Source organism: Struthio camelus, chromosome 13, assembly GCF_040807025.1.
Source record: "Struthio camelus isolate bStrCam1 chromosome 13, bStrCam1.hap1, whole genome shotgun sequence".
Classification (NCBI taxonomy): domain Eukaryota; kingdom Metazoa; phylum Chordata; class Aves; order Struthioniformes; family Struthionidae; genus Struthio; species Struthio camelus.
Window position 1 is genome coordinate 18,840,191 of NC_090954.1, and position 23,359 is coordinate 18,863,549.

Sequence of the window (23,359 nt, forward strand, 5' to 3'; positions counted from 1 at the left end):
GTGCAGCTGCTTTGTTTAGGCAAACTCATGGGGCATCTCATAAATTACTCCAGCTTGATCTTTCAGAAGACTGTTTTGTTTTCTGAAAATAACATTGCTCCTGACAGACTCATATTCAAGAGCATTGTGAAGAGTGCATGTTGTATAGATCTGGCCCGCCATTCAGCTATTTCTGAAGATAGGATATCAGAAACTTTACAAAAATGCGCACTCCTTGCTTTGAGATCTCACTGCAGAAGACAAAATAAAAAAGTTATATCGCAGTAATATCTTTCTATAGTGAAAATAAAACAGTATAGATTGCAATTAACATTTAAGCACAGACAATGGAACTCCATAGTTTATGGTCCAAATGGTCCACAAGAGAGCTATTAAAGTAAAGGAAAAAGAATCATTAAATTTCTTTTTGAGACTATTCCCAGACTGAGAGGCTGGGAGGTTTTTAACAAAGTCTAAAAAAATTTCATTATGTATTGGTCAATACCATAAATGGAAAACTGCTTTATATGTTCCTATTGAGGTTAATTTTACTACAACCTTTCCTCTCCAGCTTTATTCACGGCTGTTACTATTACTTTAGTAAAAACAGCCACTTGAAATGTTGCCTTTTTCACTGCAAGATACTCCTAGGCAAATAAATGAGATGGAAAAAAATGTCTGATTTAAAGAAGCCTTTCCTGTCTATCACAGAAAATACAAACATTGTGTGAACTTCTACATGTATCTGATTAAGTGCATAATACTTAATTGTACCCATTGCAACCCTTGTATCCATTTGGGAGTGGGTACAAGTGGTTAGATTTGAGAATCGAATGTTTATACAATTATTTGCATTTACTGCTAAATAATTTGGGTGGCCAATATGGTGAGCAAATATAACCAAAATTGGTGAACTCTTTAACATTAAAACCTTAAAAATTATTTCTTTCAGGAAATAATGTGTAAAAAATTTTCCAAAATTACTAGGCAAAAACTATAGCAGAACTATTTAAAAAACTTTATTTGTTTTCCAGGATGTTTTCCATCTAGAAAAATAGCTCATATATATTGTTTCAGGAGAATATCACTACAGGTTTATTTCTACTTCAAGTGTGTGTGTGTGTGTATATATATGTATGTATGTATGTATGTATGTATGTATGTATGTATGTATATGTAAGGCGAACTCTTAATCCAAAAACCTTTTTCATTTTGAAAACAGAATAAGCAGAAGTAGGTTGCATTTCATAAACTCTTACATTGAAAATAACCGCAGAGCAGAAAGTTAATTATTTCATTGCTATTTTCACACCTAGTAAAATTTTGAAAATGGGAATGAAACCATGGAACTCTAATACTTGGTTACATTTTCGGTTTCCCTGTAGAAATTCCACTACAAACTTTTTATTTAAAAATTGTCTACAAAACTAACAGGAAAAAGCCCTGATAACTAGGGACTTCAGGTACTTCAAATTACACAGGGATGCTTACTGGGATGCAAAGAAAGGCCTGGTCACCTCAGTCCTTTTGCTCAAAGAAGCATGAAAAAGCAGTGACGATGTACTGGTTTAATTTATATGCCAGCAAATGGGATACTCACTCTGGATGTCTAAGAGGCAATTAAAAATATCCCACTGCCAACTGTGATTGACCGTTTCAAGAAAAGTCACCTAACATTACGCTATGTAGTTTTCTGGTCTACAGAAATTGTTCCACTTTAACATTCTAGCTTATGTTCCCCTGTTTTTCCCCCCTTACCTCTGGTATTTTATCATATTAAGTGGCAAGGAGTGTTACCACCACCTTTTTGCTGTAACAGTGGAATGTTACATCCATCTCGTCAATGCCTGTGTAAGTATACATCATGTAAATCCTGCTATGGTTACACAAAGTAGATGACAGTAAATTGCTAAGTACTGTCAAGACTGCAAAGGCTCCATCCTTGTACACCAGCAGACATTCAGTCAGCTAGAAAGTTTTACTGCTGGAGATCTTGGCAAATAGAAAATTTAGGCAATTTGACAGACTTGGGGAAACAAAGTGGCACTAGTCATTCTTGTGGCTTACAGTAGTCTCCTGCTTCACTAAGGAAACTTTGGGGAAATTTTTCACAAATTTGAACTTTCTTAGACTCTATTACACAAGTTTATCTAAAGACAGGATAATTTTCCTCCCAAAGTTGACACTTAAACTCATCTATCTTTAACAGAACTCTCAGTACCTACAAATTTATGGTAAAAATGGGTTTAAAATATCCCCTTAAAAATCAAGCCTTCTTTGACAAAGTAGTGGAACTGTTAAGTTGATCAGCAAATAGTGCAATTACATACCCTTTAAAATTAATTCAACTACCTCAGGACTAAATTTTAGCTTGTTAACTCCCGTAAGACCAAAACTAAATGCTCTTCCACCTAAGGATATATCCCAAGACCTGCTGCGGCTATGCTCCACTGGCTAGAATCAAGTATTCATCCCCCAACAAAAAATGGGAAAATGGGCATTCAGAAAAATTCTTCAACATATAAACTAGACAAGGTAACTTTTAAAATAGTTACAAGCACAACTTTTTCCTCTGCAGAAATTAGCTGAATTGTTTGAGCGATTCGCTGACTGAATTCAGCAGACAGCTCTTGTCCCAATTGAAAGAGTACTCTCATCTTTTACTGAAGCAGAGAAAAGGAAATATTTGAGGTAAGCTATCCAAAATCACATTGACAATGCATTTTCACCAAAACTGAAGTGAATCTTTCATTTCATCTTCTAGAAGAAGAAATCAAAGGGTCTCCAGCGCAAATATGAAGTGGAGAGGCCTAATTTCTCACTGGTGCCTCTTTTACCTACTAGAATAAAGAATAAAGCAAGGTAACAGCTTCACATTTCACTGGAACCAAGTTACAATTCATATTCTCTAGGAAAAATCTATGAATCAATGAAATTGCCTCATTTACAACTATTTGACAATAGCTATGAGGCAGATTACTAAAGGCAACATTTTCCAGATGAAACAGTCCTCTAATTAGGCATAAAGAGTGCTTTTTTGTTCCTTTTTCAGAAAAGACTGCTGTGAGGCAAGACAATAGAAATGGCACCATCTGCTAATAATCTAATTAGAGAATTTCAAAGCAACAGCTAAAAAAGCTAGCTGTTAGTGATTTATTTTTCTAAACATATTTTTCAATTACACCACATGGAGGTCCACATTCTTTCTAATTACATTCCACTTGGAAACTACAACAATTCATGGGATCAAGGAGAAGTCATATGGTGGGGTAATGCAAAACACGAGCTTTTCCCAGTTATAATTTTGACTCAGATTGTGACAGAACTCTTCTATGGCTCTACCACTTTCTGCTCACAAATTCCCTTGTGATCTCTGATAGTCAAACATGTCTCATACATCACTTCTAAAAGAATATTCTCAGGAAGGAGCCAGGATATGCCTTCTCTTCCCGTTTGGTTTATTGTTAAAATTATTATCAGATGCACAAAGATGACGCCAACTTGCCTACTGTGACTGAATGTTCTGAGGTGTAGTGTTTAGGAAACAATTGCTGCTTATCATTCCATTAATATTACTTGAATAGAGGGAGGAACTTAGCTAAGATTGTTTAGGCAGGTTAGGCATTTCTCAGTGACAAATAACTCACTGCCTCTTGGCCTCTTGCTGAAGACAGACAAATTCAAGATAGCCAGAAAGTCACACATACGGTTGAAGATGTCTTCAGACAATACTGACAGGTTTGGGAAAACAGTTTTATCCTACTTAGAGGAGAGGCAAAAATGAAGTGACTTGCTCAAGGCCTCACAACAAGTATATGGCTGAAAAAAGTACAAGATTAAATGTGTATCCTGATATGTTAAGGCACGTTTCCTCTAATACCATGGTAACAGTCTATTATATGAATAGATAAGGCCATAGCTTACATGGAACATAAAACTGCAGGGTTCAAAAGTGCCCCAGGATTAGAAACAATCCATGCTGATGAGAACTTTGCTAAATCTAGTTCTGTTGTAGTTCTCATTCTACCTTCAAATAGCCTTGTATACCTTTTCATGTCTGTCCCACAACATGCTGAAGGAACTCCATCACAGACCTATGCAGATACATATCAGCTTCAGTAGGAAATACAGCTGAAAATTTAATGTGAGCATTTTTAATTTGTTTCCTGAAACTGAATGATCAATTTCCACCCTTCAGTGAATACACTGTACTTCACTGCTAAAGAGTATAGGAAAAGGACATACTGATGGGAGTGAAAAGGGTTCATTGCCAAAGTTTGATTTTTTTTCCTATCATTTAATTAGTTATTTTAACAACCGATTCTTTCAAGAATACACATGAGTTACATACATATATTCATATATATCTATATGAATACGGATATGCATTCCTGGTAAACAATAATATTTTCACTACCGCAAGCTTCATCTACAGGTAAAGAAGAGATAAGGGTGATGAAGCACAGAAAACACATAGCAGTCAGAGGGTCACTATTAACGATCTAGGTGAGCTAACTTTTGCACAGCCAATTCTTTTTGTTCACCTTGCATTCTTAGTCACCTAGTGGCGTATTTTTTACAATAAATACATGTATGTTATTGAGTAAAGAATACACAGTTATTTTTTAATAATCAAAAAGCACTGTTACCCAAATAGAGGGTGCAGTTTCTCAGAGGCATGTCCAATGCAGGAGCAGGCTGAGGGAGAATATAGTTTGCCATTTATTCAAGGTTTCAGGATTCATCCAACCATCAATTGGCTGTAAACAAGCACAATTCACACTGGAGTCAGTTGCACCTTACATATTTGATTGCATTCTCTATCCTTTGGAATAAAATTAAAAAAATAATAAGAAGAATAAAATAAACACAGCATACCTTATATAGAAGACGTACAGAAAATTACTGTGTAATTGTGAATTTACCCATAGTCCTCAAATTAAAATGAATTCTTCAAATGAACACTAGAGTTGCAGATCTGTTGAGAACTGCTTTGATGAAGGCTTCCCTCCTGAAGAGGATTTCTGAAAATACCCATTTGAGTGAATGAAGAATACAAACAGAAACTTAGTTGGAAGCATAGAGAATCTGTCAGAGGGAATTATAGCTAATGACTGTGATAATAACCTAAAACACCCTTAGTAAAGGGCAATAAGCCTTACAGCTGTCCCATCCCATGTGCAGGTCAGCTTACACTGCAGATGCTGGTAACCAGGATTCCTCACCACAGAAAGTTTTCTGTTGGCAGAATTTCACTATGATGCTACATAAAGTGTGAAATAATTATAGCTGGCTTTCGGTTACGCTGGATCCGAAGGAACAACTCATCCAAGTAGAATGTGATGCAGCATCCTGTTTTAATCAAGGAGAATGTCTTCCAAGCTGTAGAGGTTTTGATCTAAAGGTGATGTTATGGAAAAAAAGATCTGTTAAAAGAAGTATTTGTCTGGAAAAACTTCAATAGCTACATGTTCTCCTGTGGCTATCAGCTGCCAAGCTGTAAATCACACTTCCACCATAAGTGGGGTAGGCTCGATTCTTTAACTTTTCCTCTCACTTCTCTACCAGATAAATGAATATTCATCCCTCTAGATAAACTATACAGTCTCAAAACAAAAGCTCAAAACTTTAATAAGTGTCTCAGCTAATGAGCTTAACATGGCTTTATTAGGCCTTCTAAAGACGCAAGCTGCTACTTAACTGACATCCTACAATACATTGAATGTCTTGATGGTGGCATTATGTAGTCCTGGAAAGAACAAGAATAAAAGGAAGGAACTTCAGTGGGGACACTTCTGTCTTGTACTAACAAGGACAAGAGAAGAATTTAGCCCAGTGGAACCAGAGCACAGATGTTACAAAACATTTCCAACATCTCCCTTCTGTCTTTTTTAACCCTTTATAACAACTAAAAAAAGAAAAGAGAAAACTAATCAGTAGAGCTTTCTCCCCTAACCAATTATATCAAGCCTGAAGATACTTAGTACATTTTTAAAATAATTATTATAGCTGTAATATTAGCATAAGAAGCCTCATTCTCATATTTGAGAAGCCTCAATCTCATATTAGAGAAGCCTCTAATGCTCATATGAGCATTAGAAGCCTCATTCTTCTCTGCATTAAGTCACAAAATTAAGGACACTTAGTGAAGAGAGACAAGCTAACCTTTTTATACTTTTTTGTTTTCACTGCATTTGGAAAGCAAAACTGTAGCACATGCAGACACAACAGCTTTGAACCTCTTTTTTTTAAAAAAAAGGAATAGGTGATACCTTGACTCTCCTTAATGAGCATTACATCGTTTCAGACATAGTGCTAACTGTTCATTTCCTGGGTCTAAAGTTTTTTCTGAGTTTTAAGAGTTTAGTATGATGTATTTTCATGCATAATTGAACTGCAAAGTGCCTGCTGAGCCCAGCACTGTCAAAGGGTCAGAACAGTCACCCTACCGATACCGAGCTGCTGCTCGTACTCGTGCTGTAAAAGAAGCCACTTAGAGCCAAAGGAAAGCACTCCATAAATACTTCATTTAACTTGCCAAACCATTTAAGTGCAATGAGTTCACAAAAATGTCCTCTTTTCCCTGAGCATTATAAACATAGTGCCAATAGTACACTGTACAGCGGCTGCTCAGGAACAGTCAAAGGTGCACATGAGGCAGCGCTGCACAAGAATTACCCATCCCAAATCAATGAGGACAATAGAAAAACTTGACAGCAATGGCTGCCCTCACTCTAAGAACAGACTCATTTGTGTTGCTCTGTAGAGAAAGTCTTCAGGCTTTTTGAGACTTACAAAGCTAAAATGAAATCTTCTGGGGTTTACTACTCCTCCAGCACTACCCGCTATGCAAAAACTATGAACAATATTACTTTCTTCTCCACCTGCCTCTAGCACTCCTGAACTGAAGTAGAGCGCAGTTTTGCTGGTAACTTAAAAACAAAGAAAATTTAGAATTTAACCATGGGGGCTTTGTTTTTGTTTTTTAACTTAAGGTGCCTTACTCATGCCTAGCAATAGCTCACAGCCGTACCACATCAAATCAAAGGCTATCGAATCCCATAGCTTGTCTCTAACAGTAGCCAACAGCGGATGACTAGAATGTTTCGAATGAGCGCTCATGTAATTATACTACCATATATTTTTCAAAACTAGCTTTAAACTGGTTCATTTAAGGTCAGAGCAACACAAAGCTCAGGGCAGGCTCATCTGCTGGGTAACAGCAGGCAAGCTAAGGTGTAAATATCTCCTCGGTTCCACCAGCACCTCGTCCGACAATTTACCTTCACTGTATAACAAATCACAAAGTATTCTGGAATTACATCCAAATATTCCTGTGTTGCTAAGTAACAAGTACAGTTATTAGGTCAAAATTACAGGCAACCTTATTTACTTAACGAGCAAACTGACCCTATACTACTTTCTGTTTCTCTCCTATTCAGATACCCTGGGCCAGAGGTTAACACACAACTTTTTGCTCCTCCCACTTGCTGAAGAATAACAAGGCTTGCCTAGATAGCATCTAAGCTTCCAAGAAAGTATAAAGACATGAAGTGAAATGACTTGAATGGTTCTTTCTTGCACTTCTTGATGCCTCCGTGAACTTGTTCCAAGTAGAAAACAGCACCAAAATTATGAGAAAACCTAGATTTCTGTATGCCTTCACCTAGATTCCTGTATTCCTTCACTCATGAAAAGAAAGGGTGTTTTTTTCTTTTTTCAGTCTGCTATGAATACATAAATGAAGTGTTAATCTGTGCCCTGTGTGAAGGGTTAATGTCAGGCATAAATTTCAAATTGATTAAAAAAAAATCAGTTTGAGTACTTTTGCATGTACCTGTCACTGTATGATACATGTCATTCCCAGTATCCTTAGGATGGATTCTTTGGTTTGATTCTTTCCCAGGAGCAAAGTATAGCCAACGTTTCTAATTGGTCCCAAGATAGATTTGTTGAAAGTTACTAACTTCAGATAGCTTGTCTATACGCCATGACAAGCATTTATTTACAATCTGCTCACTTAGCCTTCACTACCTGCCAGAGCAAACTTGTAACAGTCTCCGCTTCTAATACTACATTCCAGTGCATGAAACAGCTAAAGAGGAAAAATACGAGCTGGGGAAGGCAGAGAGATCTACTACGAAATTAACTGTACAAACAAGAAGTGGTTTACAGACTGGCCAGATACATAAGATCAATCTTGCATTACTTATGACCGCAGAAATTCTCTGCAAGCCTAATGTCCTCCTACTCGGATCTCTCCTTAATATATCATTGAGAAAGTCCAATCCTGTATCAGCATAAGAAAACTACTACTTCTGTTTTTAGTTCCCCTAACCTGATCACAAAGGTTAAGGCAGAACATGAACCCGGAATGAACAAACTTGATCACTGCATTTGGACATACTTAGAACTCAGAACTGAACAGCTATTCAAGAATGCAGCTCAAACATAATGAGCTGCAGATGAAAGCTGCATGAATGAGAAAGCTGTGACACTCAAGCAAAATCTCCTTACAGAATGCAAAACCTCAAAGTACCCTAAACTAATTACTATTAGACATACACTAGAAATACTGAATGTTAAAAGCAATTTTTCATTTCAAGCAGTACAGATAGATGATCTTTTTGCAGTAGACTTACCGTCAGTCTTATGCCATCTGTTTTCAGTACTTCATAGTTTCTGTACTGAGTTAAGATCATCAAAGAAGACTTCATATACAGACTGGAGTTTTAAAATCACCTCACCCAATGTGATCCATCACCAGTTACCTATTTAGTTGGCTTTCTATTAAAAGAAAAGAAAAACCACAAATCCCTTTCAAGCAATGTATCTTTAATAACATCACTTCTACCTACGCTATAGCAAATAAACCACCTATCACCCTAATGCAGCACTGGGACTTTCAGTTACTATCTGTTAAAGTTTTGATATATTCTTTCACACAGAAATAAGAATTTGGCAGTCAACTGCCCTAACTTCAACAGTTAAACAGCATGACCCCAATATATAAACACTACAAGAGGTATATCTCACTTTATCTGCTGGCAATTAACATTGAAAGAATGTCGGGGATAACTGATAGTGAGCTGTTACATATAAAAGTGGAAGTGTATTACTTAAGCATTCAGCAATATGTTCAAAAGAATTATACTGTAAATCATACCAGTAGTCCTTTTTTTCTAGTGGCTGTCAGACAACTCTATTATATTACAATGGCCAAGACAAAAGACAATCATCCAAGGTTGTTTTAAAAGACTAATCACAACAACCCATAAAACAGCTACTATTCTTATCTTTCTATACTCAGTGGACACAAAGGCTCCTCCAAAGACCGATACAGAGAAATAGTACAATTTATAAACTGTTAATTCATAGTATATAAGTTGGGAACTTTCTCTAAATCAGTCTCTGGACTGATTTCTGCCTTTCTGCCCACTGTGTCTAGATGGAACCTAGAAAGACTATCACATTACTCAGTATTTGGGCAAGGAAGCTTCTTTGGACAAAGTCAGTTCAGTCAACTACATTCTGCACCCACTCTACCAAGGTGAAATAATTCAGCATTAGAAACATTTGGAATTTTTAGTAGTGAAGCATTTTATTCCTGTTTATCTCTGAAAAAAAAAAATTGAACTAAAAACATCAAATAGCATCATCCTCATGGGCTGGTTCCCTAATTCTGCAGTTGTCCCAAGTCCCATTTCTTCCAAATGCTGATCACACGACCTTGTAAGACGGGATTGAGAGTATTTTCCTTACACGGGCACTAACGATGTAATGAGATAAGCTAGTTCAAACTCTGTTTTTCATTTTTTGTAATCAACGCAAGGGAGGGGAATTAACATCAGTCCTTCGTAACTCATGTGTTTGAAATCATGTGGGTTTAATGTTTGCGAGGCAGAACATTATCTGCAAACGAGTCGAATGCGCTGTGATAAGAAAGGCAGAAGAGAGGCAAGGCAGGAAAGATTTTAAACTACTCGTCAAATTTTTCTCCCGTTCAATGGCAGGACAGCTCAGCTGAACACGGAGAACACGCGGGAAGCGCTGGTAGCTGCGGTCCGTGCAGGCAGCACGGCGGGGAAACGGCTCCCCCTTGTGTCCAGGGCGTGCTACCTGCCCGCAGTCCGGAGGGCAAAACGGCATCTGCGAACTCCGCGGTTTGAGGAAGAGCTATGCTTTCATTCAAAAAACCTCCTCAGAGCTAAGAAAGTTAGATAGCCGTTTAAAACCTATTTCATTTACCAAAAAAAAAAAAAAGATTAAAAAAGCTTAGTTTGTGTTGCATTCGTGATTTAAAGCGTGCAGGCCGAAAAATGAACTCACATGTCAAGCTGAAGCATTCATTCAGCCAAATTTGACTGTGCTGGGGAAGATATCCCTTAATACAACGCATTGTGCAGTAACACCATAACACAGTGTCACTGCTACAAATTTAATTTTTATATGCCCCTTAAATGCTTTTTCTAGTATCTTCCCTCTGAGATCTGTTGCATTTGAAAGACCTATGCAAAACATTATTCAAGTTAGCCTTGCCGTGCATGCTCGTGAATTGCACTCACATTTGTTCATGTCAAAGGTACACAGTTGGTCTTCATTTTAACAGTTTTAACCATATTATGCATTCATCTTCTACAGACCACAATACAAAAAAACAATCACCCAAAATCTTAGGATTTAATCAAGTCACAAATTTGCTGTGAGCTACTCAAGTAAGTTTTGATAATAATGTCACAATTTAGTGGTCAAAATCCGTGTGTTGCTATCCATACCTACAGTCCAATTTTACATTTGACCTTAGAAATGAAACTGTATCATGATACCAAAGCATTATAATCACTAAAAAAAAAAAAAAAAAAAAGCTCTCCAAACTATCAACAATCAATTATTAGGAAAAGAATTTCCATGGTAGTTAGAAGTGAGCAAAGTAATTAAGATACAGTGACAAATTCATTCTACACTGAACTGAAAATGCTGAACTTTCAAAATGATTTCTTGCTGTATCTTTCAGGAAAATAAGAAAGCACATTCCCACACAACAGTTGTTTTAATCACAAAGCATGACAACTCCACATACTGCTCAGCTTTGCAGAGGTTCTCCTTAGGCTTACTTTAGGGAGGAGCAACACGGGCAATTGCACCAGACCACAGAAAAGGGTGATTCATATTAGGCCAATCTTACTAGCAGCACATGACACCCACAGGGCGGGCAAACAGTTCAGATGTGGCCTCTGCCAAGGGCACACTGAAGTCCACTGTCCCTTCTCCTGCACACCCATTCCTCACTACTGCACACAGCACTAGGAGGTCATAGTGAAGTGTTAAGATCAGGAAGTACCTTGATGAAATGACACTAAAGATCTTGTTTGACAAACAGCTATTGTTTCTGTTTTATGGCATGTAATTCAAAGGGAGAGACATCTTTCTGAACAATTTAATTTCCGTTTTCTTCAGATCAGTTGCTAAGAAAAAGTAATAGTAGGGTGTTAGGATATTTTAATGCAATACAGGTATTCAGTATGTGATATGCAAAAATATGATCGCATATCATAGAATATATGATATTCACTTCAGGCCTCGACTTATACTTTCCGTAAGTATAAATATGAGAAGAGAACACCACACCATACGTGAAATGCTGTCAAAGTTACACCTCAACTGGAGATGAAGAATTAAAAAAAAAAAAAAGGCAGAGCAGCTGCTGAACACTTTAAATGGTTTCTTTTTCTACTTATAAAATCGCCTTGTTTAAGAATTTAATGCTGTTTGAGGAATAAGTAGTTTCTAAATGAGCTATTTGTGAACGTTTGATCAAAATGTCATCAAATTCCACAGGAGATTTAACCTTAGTTCCTAGAATAATACCACTTTATGTAGAATAGATGTTCTGTTACAGACTGAAGACTGTTGAGCTGTTGATTCAGATGTTAAACTACTTCCATGTTCACTGGGAAACATAGGCATTCCACTTCCCATTGCAGAATGCAGGCTGCAACAGTCATTGTCTGAGAAACCATCACCTGACCGGAGTAAACTCATTAACTAGATTGCGATATAAATCCTGTCTTTCTCTGGGAATCTGGAATCTACTTGAAAATCTGAAGTCTAAGTTCCCACCTTTAGTGCTTACTTTCCACCAACTATCATCTTGAAATGTGGACTGGACATGGAGTGCCAGTGCTAACTGAGCTCTGATCCCTAGTACTTTGGCACTGTATTGCACAGTTTGTATAAAACTTTCCTATCATGTAGGACTCCAGCAAAATTTCAAAAAGATAGTTTTAATATGTTAAAGCTAATGGCAAACACTTTAGCTCTCCGCTTGAAAAGCAGATATCAGCGTAAGTAAATGGCTCTAGGCATGTAGCTACTCTTCCTTTCATAACTGTAGCTATCCATTGATGTTTTTGTTACACAGCATCCTTGAGGAAACACCTAGAAATAACAAGCTATTAAAAATATTAATAAGAGTTAAGTTTGCCAATGCAGGCTTTATACACAATATAAATACAGTATTTTCCAGCTTGGTATTAAAGCCATCCCAGTTATCCCAATGCATATGCCAAATGTATATAAAAATTATATTAAAATAATGTAGATCTTCTTGATTATTTCAAATAGATTTTTCTTGAGAGAGACATATTAAAATAATAGAAGTTTCTGTAGTTAAAAAAAAACCGTTGCAGCAAATTATGAACTGTCATTTAAGTTCTCTCCCTCATTCTCAACTACAAACTGATTGCTAAAAATCAAAACGCGTTTTACTGACGATAGCTATCTTAACAACGTTTGAAATCCCCCTCCTCAGCAGTTCTACCCCCAAGAAAGACTGAAAGATGCTTCTAATAAAGCTAAATTCTATCTAATACTAATGGCTGCTTTCTGCATTGTACTCTTCAATTTGTTGCACTCACCTATAATTCCAGAAACAAGATGACTGAAAGCAAAGATGAAGGAGGAGACAGCTCTTAGAGCTAACGAGAATTCTAAGCTCTAGATTAGTTGCATATAATGGGCTAAAACTCATACAACAACAAATTAACTAGTAGCCAAGATACGTCAGGTTCTGAATGACTGTACCGAAGGCTGGGATCTTCGGGACTTCTGAGGAGAGGCAGGTGCTCAACATTTAACTATTTCAAACACTTAGCTTGTTTGAAGACGCCCGCTGAAAAGATTAAATGCAATGTGTTCCAATTCATTTCAATTCATATTCTGTTGGAAGGAGTGTTAATTATGCAAACTTTTGCCAGTTTTCTGCCCAAAAATGAAACATATTTGATTCTGTTCCCCCAAAGGAAAAGCAGGAATAAAACAACTTTATTCCTACAAAGGTGCATAAAGATTCAGCATCAGCTCTCTCAAATAAAATAATATCTGTGGTAAACAACCAACTCAGTAGATGAGTCTTCCTATTCCTCCCACCACATTTAAAGTTTGCCTGAGGAAAAGCCTTAATTGGGGCTTGTATTCTCAAACTAAGAAGTGACTGCCAAAAACAGTTCTTGCTGGAAATTAAAAAATTAAAAAAATTTCAAAAGCAACTAATGTAAATAATCTAAGATCAGAGACTCTGTTAAATTTAAGGTAACGCTTAAGTAATACTCGAAAGTTAAATAATTTGCTTTTTTCTTCTACCTGGTAGTGCATTGTGCTTGTGTGATATGGCAGGGAAGGCGTGCATACAGTACATCCAAGACAAACTTTGACAAAGTTATGCAGTAAAAGTTAAACAGTTATACAGACAGTATGTTCTACGGACCATCCTATTCCCTTAGTACATAAAATAACGCAACAGTCAGCAGACCAATTGCTTAAACCTATAGCAGATGAGTAATTCCAAAGGCATAAACATTCCAGAATTCTACCCCACTCTAAACATAGTAGGTTTTTTTTCAGAAGGCTCCTAATCCACTGAATTAAAGCTAAAAAACTTCAGTTATATCATATATAAAGTATAATGTGCCTAGGTGTTCCTTTAGTGCAGCTTCACCTTTTGTGCTGAGAGGTTTATGAATTTAAGTTCAAGCCTCAAGGTACTTTTCATTAATTGTCCAGCTAATCAACAGCACCAGAGAACTTTGGAACCCTAAGAGTGCTCTGAATTGATAATAAGTAGAGGATAGCTTTAGGACCATAATATAACGATAAGGTTAAATTCAGAAAGATCAAATCAGGCTGGTCCATTTTGTAGAAGAGAGAGATCAAGCTGAGTGAGTAAATTAATGGTAAGCGGGGAAGGGAGCAGGGAGAGGTAGTTTGAAGTCAAATGCAAAAGTAGCTGACACTATAGATAAAGCCCCTGGACTGAATTTTCCTGTTAGACATGTAAGTATGAAGAACTTTTAAAATGTTTCTGTTCTTCCAGGCCTGAAATTTCTTGCAGTCACTGAGTGTCAACATGATGCAAATAGTAAAATAGGGAACCAGAGCACAGCTTAGGATAGGAAATGTATGGGGTTTTAAAGGAGCTTTTGCACTCAAACACAGACTTTAAAATCTCCTAAGCCAAACGAGAAAATCGCTAATGGCATAGAACTAGATAAAAGAGATGGCGACACTCATAGGTCACACTGTCTTGCCAGTGAACTGCTTAAGTAAATGAATGCAATCTACCACAAAGAAGGACTGCTTCTGAATGGTTATGTTAATATTTTAATGTTAAAATCTGAAAAGTGTGCAAAACAATCAAGCTCAGTAGAAGCATTAGGTAACAGTTACAGTGCCAGCCCTAACTACTAGGAACAAGCTTCCCCCAGAAGTGAAAACTGTAATAGCATTCAAGATACATATTTTGACAAGATTCTTTAATCACAATAGCTGTTTGTGGCAAGGCTTCAAAACAGAGTAGTCTTTAATTTTAAATGTTCCCCATGAAGTGAAAAAAATAGCATCAATTTATTATCAGGTGTAAAACAAAGTTTAGCAGTAACCACAATTCCCAAAGTACAGTTGTTGGCAAAAAACTCTTGCCAACTGATCAAAAATCTAGTAGCTAATTGTACATGCATGTTGCAACCAGGTCTTTTCTAAATGCACTTTTGGAAGCATACAAGATGACAATATAACCACGATCTCATTTAAAAGTAATCACTAATTTCTTATATAATAAAAGCTTTGGGGAACTCTTCTCCAGATTCTAGACTAAAAGCAGTTTCAGTATAACTTTTAGATACTTCTGGACTTCTATTTGGCTTCAGAGAAAAATATTTTCGAATTGAGTAAACCTCTAAAAAATAGCTAGAACTTAAATTCACAAGTGATGATTACTAAAGACCCAGCTTGAGGTCTGTAAATGTTAACGTTTTACATGTTTTACTTGTATAATTACTTTAAAGGCAAGGCTATCAAAATGAAAGAAGAAAACAGTAATACTTGACATCATTGAACAGACCTCATGACAATGGAAGTGCCTAGGAAATTCAAGGCACATAAGTGCCTTACCTCACTTGCACGTAAGCTTTGTTATGAAATACTATTTATATGGCAATGAAAAAGAGGAGTAATTGTTTTACATAAGATATACCGCCCTCCCCTTCTTTAGCAATCTCTTGCTATTCCAAAGATAGATTAGATCAAATTAAATACTACAATAATAAATAATAATATATAATATTATATACACTAAACAATAACAAATTAATTAATTAATGTCCAGTTACCCACCTAAACTGTGAACAGTATATGCATAAATATCTGCTTCAAGGCTGAGCAACAGGTTTCCACTTGATTTAAGGTTTTAGGACAGACAGAACTGTGAGGATCAAGAGATCTATGGATAGAGCATAAACAAGGGTCAAATACTGATAATGTGCAAAGACTTCGTAGGATGGGTGAATCGATTACCAACAGAGGTTTAAATTTTGCTGAGACTGGAGGGGCCGATAGCATGCTGAAAGCAACGGTAGCAAAAATTATCAGAAATGGGAAATATTGATTAATTCAATCAGTAAGATACCAAAAGGGTCTATTATTCAAACAAACTCTTGTGGAATAGAACGGGAAAGAGAAATTTTTATAAAATTAAGACTGGGTTATAAACATCCCAATAGATCCTCTGCTGTGTGGTTCTCTTGCAAGCATTACTATATTGGGCTGATGAGAGCAGCTAATATTACACTATTTTATAGCATGCAAACTGTTAGCTTAGCATAGCATACTAAAGTAATTTTGCTTTTTATCCAGGTGGATGGCAACTCAAAGTCCTGTATAAACATGAAGAAGCTGATGAATTTCATTCCAAAGTGGTCAAAACATAAAATTTGACACCCTGGAGGAAACAGCGCTCAAAGAAAAGCGAGGTCAGCCAGCTCAATAGCATAGTGCAAGCATGAGTAATTTAGTGAAGGCAATAAATAACTGTGCCTTTATGGCAATTAAACTGTCATATACTTGAACAGTCTCACTAAGGCTGACTGTACTTCCAGAAAAATTTAAAGTAAAAATCTATCAGCTTCCATGAGATGAGGTACAGGCCCTGACACAACACAGTATTATGTTTTAAAGGAGAAGACTGCAGATCCTGTTGTCCTAGATGTTGGAGGAGAGCCAATGCAGTGTTCTTCAGTTCCTGTTCTGACAATATTTGCGGCAGTCACTTCCACCTCTGCAGAATCTAGCTCTACTGTAATAATAAACTGCTAGATGGAGCAAGCACAATATTTTAACCAGTCTCTGTCCAATGCGTTTCACATTGGTAAGCACCCTTTACTGGATGTCTAATAACCACCTAATTCCGGAACAGAAGGAAAATCTCACTGGATAATGTGCTATACTGATCAGCTAAAACAAAGTTTTAAGTTTAGACTCATAGTGTCAGTCTAGATTACACTAAAACTAACCTAAATATACCCTATTTGATTGACTGCAAGGGAAATTAGTTTTAATGTAAGTAGCTTACCTAGAGAAGTATCTGCTCATGAATAAGTAGTAAGATGCTTTTCAAATATTCTACAAGGACATGACTACAATTCCTGTTTGTTACTCTGGAGATTCATGTCTTCACGAGTAAGAGTGAAGGGCTTATCCTTCCAGAACCCTGAAACCTGCAGTTTTATACAGCTTAACAAATTTAACTCACAGTCTGATCTATGGAGAAATTTACTCACCTCGGAGGTTCAGCTTTGCCTTTAACACAGCCCTCCACATCTGTTTATCCTTCCAGAATGAGCATGGATATTTGGAATGGCAAAAACTTGATTCTAAATGAATCTCTTCAAATGATTAGACCTGGTTTGATTTCACATAAAAAGTTTTAACTTCACAGCCTGAAGTGATTTTCTGCTATGCCACACTGAATAAATAATTAAATATCACAATTCAGAAAAAAACAGCATAGCACTCAGGCAAATTATTATTCCATACAACTTGGATTTACAGATAATAAAGATCCCATATGGAAGAGCTTTGACCTTCAGGCTGAAGCCTGAATTCATTCAAAACATGATTAGAACACAAAATCAAAGGAAATTTTTCCACTAAGTTTATGCAGTACGTAAACATTAAATGTGAAATACTAATACTTGCGTTGTATTCTTCTCATTTCCCTTAAGCCATTTAATTAAGTCTAAATGATACAGCAGTGAAGATATAGTTTAAAAAGTCATGAATCAGAAAGACTGTTATTGTGGAAATCAGCTTTTTAATCAGAATGAGAGAGTCATTACAGTTACACAGAACATGACATTGTATTATGACCACCCCCTTTAGGCTGGATTAGTTTTAAGGTTAGATCAGTTCTGTAAGGACCTGCACAAATATTTTTACTAATATTGTTGAAGAAGCGAGCAGCGAAGGACTGGGAAAAGGCAATGACCAAGTCCTTCAGCTGCAGCACAGATTTATGCTGACTTAAATTGTTCACAGAACCACAACACTAGCATCTGTACCTCCCCCACCTTAGCTATTGAACTTCCTGACTACAAGCACAGCTGGCAGACCAGTAAGAAAACCAAGTTTCTACAAGTTCCATGAAAATAAGCAGCCAGCTTAAAGAGAATATACCTTCTGTGGCTGGGGAAAATTGGCAGTGTTAGCTCAAGAGCCATACAAGATCATGTCCCAAACACAGAAAAGACGACATTTGTACGCCACCATCAAATAAATACACAGGAAACCAAACTTCATGAATTTCAAGGCTCATGCAAATAAGAGGACTTTGTAACTGTGGCTGTCAGCACTTAAAAGCACCCCAAAATCAGTGCAAATAAACCCTGATGGACAGGTGAAACCTCTTGGCTGCCGGCCACAAAAATACGAACACAATCTTTGAACTACGTTTGTTAAATGTTTCTTCTGTATTCAATATAAAGACCTAAATTCAAAATGCAGGTTAAAAGCTAGTTAGCTGATGAAGCTAAGGAACGTTTAAAGAAAATACATGATTAAAGGAGCTACAGGAAAAGTATAACTAAAAGTTACAGACTTTCTATATAGACTGTCTATGCAGAGTTTTCTTAGAAAGCAGCCCCTTGAAATTATGCATATAACTCAGAGGAGCACAAAAGCACATAAGACAGAATATAGCACTTCCCTCCCTTCAACAGTATCCCCACAAGTAACAGGATAGAATGAAATTAACTCTAAAGGCAAAACACAGACCTGTCATAAAAAGTTTAAATATTCCCTAACATATGAGGAACATTAAGATATTAATAAAACTGTAAATAAACAGTATGAATACAAACCCCATGATGAACTGAATATATGCAATAATATATCCATGATGTAACACAGATAAGCTTTCAGCAGACATTGAAATGCAAGGGTATTCATAGTCTAACTTTAAATTACTCATATAAGAAATGGTGAGCGGTAAGCTACCTGTTCAGGAGTCTGGCTTTCTGAAGGAATTTGTCCCACTGTTTCCTATACAGACTCTGATTTCCTCACCAGGTTCCCTATATTAGGCACTTCATGTCAGACAGTACGAAAAGTTCTTCAGTATTTCATCAACTGAAATATTTTGTCTCTAACTACTGTTCGCTACGTTGCTTCTTCCACGATCCCTTTGCATGTAAAGCCATGCCATACTCACCTACTTTAATACTCATTTTACTATAGTAACAAAAAAATTGAGCTTTGCACTCATAGAAATCCAGTGAAATCCAGTGGTACATTACTTGCTCAGTGATGGGTTTTAAAATAGAAATTTTCAGAAATATTTAGTAAGTCACTCATTTAAACATTATCATTCAACCAAAGTCCGGTCCTAGCTGCTCAGCCAAATCAGCGTCCACTTAATGTAAAACAGGTCCTGAAACATTACAAAGATGTTCTGTGTACCACCAAAAAAACAGGCTTATCATTATCTCAGTATTGCTATTCTTTGATACAATCAGTGTGAAAAGAATCTTTTAATACTTAAAATACATAGCATTTGACATCAAACTCCTAAGCCAGAAGTTAGCTATGTTTTCATTGCTATGACTAAGAAGAAATGGTTATTTAAGGAACATGCATAAAAATATCTGCTAATTTATATTTTCAGTTTTGTATGTCTGTGTGTATACACACTCATACATACACACTCATACATACAAATATATGAGTTGTTTACCCAGTCCTCTAGTGGCTAAAGAAAAAGACCACAAAATCAAAAGCTTTTCACTCCTCTGCTTAATTATGCTCAAAAATGCAAACTCTGTACTTTATCTCAACCATCTGAAAAAGGCTGTAATAGTTACCTCTGTCACAGCGCTGTTAATGTGTTTGGAAAGTTTACTGAGGTCACTGAAAAGTTTAACAAGCAGCTTCACAATATAGAAATACATATTTTTTAGGGATCTGATAACTTCTTAAGATGAAAATACCACAAAATCAACAAAAAGTCAGAGAAATGATGTGAAATCAACCTATTTGGTGGTACCATTTACTCAACTATACACAAAGTACATAATCATGACAATGAACAGAGAGGAGAACCTAGGTGAGTCATGCAAATTTTAACTTAGATTAGTTGTTTTCTATTGCATCAGTTTATGTTTTAGCCTCTCTTTCACCTTACTCTTCATTAGTGAGACTCTTTCAAGTAGAACTACTGTTTTCCCCCACATTGAATTAATCAGCAGAAAATAGCACCTCTGATAGTTTATCTTAAATAGCTACGTCTTAAGACATACTCTAACGATCCAGATTCAGCTCATCAAAAACAGGCACTGTTATACAATGTAACCATTTTCCTGCTTTCTTAATTCTGAGCTACTAGAAGTACCTCAGCAAGTTCCCTAGAAGCAAGGGGAAAGAGTGTTTATGAAAACTGTTTTACTGCTGAGAACTGCTAGTATTTCTACTTTTTACTGAAGGAAACATTTACTTGTCATTGCCACTGAGATATTTCAAGACAATTTGTCTAAATTCACTTAGGTATTTTCTAGTAAATACGGCCTCAGTAAAGACTTCGGCAAAAAACAAATGTAACCTGATATTTTAGCATGGCTTTATATTTGCTATAGAAATACGTTTTTTTTTTTCTGAAAAGGCACATTTCAGCCTTAAAAAAAATCAAGATGAATCCACCTAAGTCCAAATAAGATATCTGGACTAAGTATGGCTAAAGTAAGATTTCATAAAGGTTGATACACAGCTTATACTATATGACATAGTAAGTCTACAGTCAAAAAGCTTTGTGTACCACATGCGCTAATCTTCCAGGCTACTTGGTAACATAATTTGTCCATGAAAAAAGATTTATCAAATTATTAAAGACTCTATAATCATAAACATAAAGGAGCAAATGTGGTCAGAGGCCATATTCACTGAGGCATTTTGTAAAATCCTGCACTTAAAACTTACAAGCTTAACAGTCTTGTATTTTAAGATATAGCAGAAATATTTAACACAAAAATCAAATCCATTGTGCGGAACCTTATCAATGCAAAAATGGATGATTTAGAATAAAAATTAGGTTCTGATTCTGACCTAAGTGGATCTGTCATTAAAGCTGTCAATTAGTATAATTATGTGGCAAATAAAAGCTGAGACTAAAAGTGTCAGACTATTATACCAAGCTAGGGAAATATACTCAGGTGATTAGACCCTTCTATTGAATCTTTCCAAATTGTTCCGTTTTGGTCAATATTATTCACTCCCTGGTTTTTTTTTGTTTCCTACTTTGTTTTCAAAAGTAAATAAAACATTTTACAAGGACGAAACCAACTCCACTGGAAATTAACACATATCTATGTGTATACATATATATATATATAATATGTATATACATACACAAACCTTTTCCAGATGTTTTCGAAAACATCTTATAGTTCCTTACTGCCAAGGTTTCAATAGGTCGAGTCATTTTCAGCCTTCCCTTCCACGAACGAAGCTATTCAGTAGCTGTGGTTCATGATACCTTTCTAACCTGTTAGGCAAGCAGGTGACTGAAAAGAGAAATGAAAAATGGTTAGTGCCCAAAGCACCAAAAACCTCCCCAAAGCAAAAACCTCTCAACCTGTAATTCTGGTTATGAGCAGGCAGATATCAGATACTGTTAACTTGGTCAATCTTTCAAACATCATTTCTTATCTGATTCATGTGGTCCCATTTCAGATTATACATCTCTATACCAGGCATTGAACTACTTGATCCCCATCCCCAACAATATCATTTAAGTTTTCTTAAGAATAAGAAAGAATCCATTTCTCAGTGGAGAAAAAACTTCTTCACTGTGAGGGTGACAGAGCATTGGAACAGGTTGCCCAGAGAGGTGGTGGAGTCTCCTTCGCTGGAGATATTCAAAACCCGTCTGGATGTGATCCTGGGCAATATGCTCTAGGTGACCCTGCTTGAGCAGGGAGGTTGGACTAGATGATCTCCAGAGGTCCCTTCCAACCTAAACGATTCTGTGATTCTGTGATTAGTTTTACCTCAAAAACTGTGCAACTGTTTGACTTTTCAAAAAGTGGTTTGGGGTGGGGGAGTGGCATTAGAAGTATCACCAGTATTTACCTGGACAAAGTCAAAAACTGGTTAAAAGCAGTTTCAGAAATAGAAAGTCTAGTATTCAGACAAAATTAAACAAGTGCACATCATTTCATTACTCTTTCTTGTTACAGCCTAGGATAAGTATGCTCACCTAAACCTCACTTTAAAAGATCCAGCGATGCTTACAGCGATGATGCAAACTCAGTATTCTACTGCTTAAACTCTGTCAGTTGTAGAGCAATCAATCAATGAAAACATGCCTTCTTATGTTTCATGTATTCCTATGTTATATCACTACAAACCACCAGTTTATAGTACTAGTTTTATGCATAAAGAAGGATGATATTCATAGTTTAACTTAGGTCCCTTGGGAACAATCTTATCTTGAACATTTCATAAAGTTATCTTTAAATAATAGCAGATCTCAAAAGTGAGAAAGGCTCCTGAAGCTGTGAAAAGTTTATGCACTGAAATACCACTTTTATGACTTATCATGCTTTATTTTTCATTTTATTCCTGTCTTCTTTTTTTTGCCATGTTTGACAAAACTATATAAGCTCTAATTACAGCAAATTAACGTTTTCAAAACTACTTGGGAGATCATAAAATGACAAAGTATAGGATAACAAGGAATCCAATGTGACTGTATCACCCAAAACTTTTAAAGTAATGGTGAAAGGATAACTAAGATGAGAAAAAAATCTTATCAAGCAACCGATGTAAGATGAAAACTGTGGTTCAACATGTTTCATTTTGTTTCAAAAAAACACCACATCTTGGTAGTAGCAAAGGTTAAAAGCCACAGGAATACAGTTTCCTTTGCCTTTCTGATTTATTTGCACAGTCCTCCCAGTTCTTAAGGAAAATGACAATATTTTACAATAGGCCTGAAATGGGTTCAGATGAAAGCTAACTTAGTTTTGATGCTGAAATAGCAATTTGTACTCCATTTCATTACAAAAGCACAGTTACTATGTTAAAATTCCAGTGCAAAATGTAGACAATGATCTTTATAGGATTAAAGTTTATCCAAATTCAAAATAACTGTCCTGTCCAACTGCTCTACTGAAAAATATATAACCATGTAATTTAATTTGAATCTTATACCTTTTATCAAAATGAAGCTATATTACTGCATGAAAGAACATAGGCTTATTAAGATCGAATATTCGTTATCAACTTCTCATAATACTCGATCTTTGATTATCACAAAGACAGCTTCTGCAGTGGCAGTAAGTGGAGTTCTGTCCTACTTGTACATGGACTGCAAGCCGTACAAGGAAATAGTAGATAAGCAAGGTAGTGGTGGTGATTGATGACAGCTGGCTGTCAATCCAAAAGCATATGTATTCCTCATGACACTATTTCTCATGAATTTTGAAGGAATGAGAATCTGGCTTGCAAAAGCAATGTGGATGGCAGAACACTGAGGCATATTAACTAGTACGACAGCACG

The 23,359-nt window shown here is 36.3% G+C and overlaps 1 protein-coding gene across 1 annotated transcript in view; it reads right to left on the minus strand.

Moving 5' to 3' along the window:
- The window catches only part of SLIT3 (slit guidance ligand 3), a 617,690-nt gene that overhangs the window by 587,141 nt on the left and 7,190 nt on the right, over positions 1 to 23,359 (minus strand). Inside the window, exon 2 of the mRNA XM_068960054.1 lies at positions 21,211 to 21,359. The gene's annotated coding sequence lies outside the window, so the exon portion shown is untranslated. The remainder of the gene's footprint in view (positions 1 to 21,210; positions 21,360 to 23,359) is intronic.